This window comes from Arachis ipaensis, chromosome B10, assembly GCF_000816755.2.
Source record: "Arachis ipaensis cultivar K30076 chromosome B10, Araip1.1, whole genome shotgun sequence".
Classification (NCBI taxonomy): Eukaryota; Viridiplantae; Streptophyta; class Magnoliopsida; order Fabales; family Fabaceae; genus Arachis; species Arachis ipaensis.
The window spans coordinates 116,019,104-116,020,574 of NC_029794.2; the positions used below are offsets into that span (position 1 = coordinate 116,019,104).

At 37.0% G+C, this 1,471-nt stretch overlaps 1 protein-coding gene across 9 annotated transcripts in view; it reads right to left on the minus strand.

Annotated features, from left to right (window-relative positions):
* Positions 1-1,345, minus strand: part of LOC107622493 (chaperone protein dnaJ 1, mitochondrial) — a 16,013-nt gene extending 14,668 nt beyond the window's left edge. For 5 of the 9 annotated variants that reach the window (XM_021114351.1, XM_021114352.1, XM_021114354.1 and 2 more), the window contains exons 1-2: positions 1,076-1,344; positions 371-504 (exon numbers count right to left, since the gene is read on the minus strand). The gene's annotated coding sequence lies outside the window, so the exon portion shown is untranslated. Of the gene's footprint in view, positions 1-370; positions 505-1,075 lie in introns of all 9 variants that reach the window. The other 4 variants (XM_016324418.2, XM_021114356.1, XM_016324417.2 and 1 more) reach the window with 3 other exon arrangements.

Sequence of the window (1,471 nt, forward strand, 5' to 3'; positions counted from 1 at the left end):
AATAAATTTTAAAATATCTTTAAATTTAAAATACTATTAAGAAATATCATCAAACAAAGCCATATGATTTTATCAAAAGACAAACTCAAAAGTTATGTAGAGAATTTCAGATATTAAAGAAAAAATATCCACGATCACTTATCTTCATGTAAGCTAATTAAAAAGAAAACACACCGTCCAATAAGCACAAATACTTAGATTTGTATGGACTTACTTCTGGCTCTCAATTATAGGTACACAAGCAAGAACAAATTCACAGAATAACTCTAAAATTTCATATGCCTCCCATATATTTTGTTCTCGAATGATATGCAGAGTGAGCTAAGATAGAAATAAAATTAACAAGCGGTATGAAACACTGAACAATTACCCTTTATTCTAGCAATTGCCTCTTGGCCAGCCTGCAAGAATTGGGAAATCTCCTTGCGCATTTGCTTCAGTTGCGCATCTCTCTTGTTTTGCAGCAGCTTAATGCGTGACATCGACAGGTTAAGACATGTTTTACTACAGATTACCAAGATCAACAAGCATCGTGTTTAGAGTTGCTACAGAATGAAGAGTATCCATATAATAAATTGCAAAAGCATCCACTCAAATCCAACTACCAGTACTGAATGTTTATTATAAGAGCAGGCATCTGAATTTGATAAACTGTAATGCACGATTTACAGATATACAAAGGAAAGAGGGGGCGAATCTCAATACTCAAATCGAGTAATAAAGCATGGATATATGTCAAAATTTGGTCTTTGAAGAACAGAATCAGTAAGTAAAAGGTGAGAGAAGTGGGGAAAATCACCCGCAAGTGGCGAAAACACCTCTGTTAAAGAGCTTATTAAGAAATAAGAAATGACATTGTTGATGATGACGATGATGAAGATCAAATAATCATTCAACAACCCAGCCATTACAACACAGCAACAAACATTACAAGAACATTTGAATAAAAATTTCAGAAATTAAAAGGAAGAAGAAGAACCGAGCATTCAGTCATCAGTAAACACAGAGCCATCAATAACCAAAGTAAAATTAAAAGGAAGAAGCGGAGGCGAAGAATTGAAAGCAGGGCACTAACCTTCCACGGAGACACGGACGGCAACCGGCGAGACGACGGCGAGAACAGAGACGACGGCAAGCGGCGACCCGACGGCGAGCTGCTCCAAGCCACGAACAGAGAAGCCAGCGAGGATGCGGACGACGTGCTGAGCTGCCTGGGTTCCGGACAGGGGGAAGAGGAAGAAGCGGAAGCGCTGAGAACCTGGGGACAGCGGCTACAAAAAACCTAGGGCTAAGATTTTGTCGATTTAGTTTGGGTCTTTAACTGCTTTTCTTTAGAGGAGCAAGAATGATCAAGACTCAAAAGAATTGGAGAAGACGAAGAACAATTTTTAATTTTTTGTTTTTTTAATATGTTTTTTTTTTTGTTGTTTCAATTATTTGAAATTATAAAATTAGGATTAATTGAATTTTA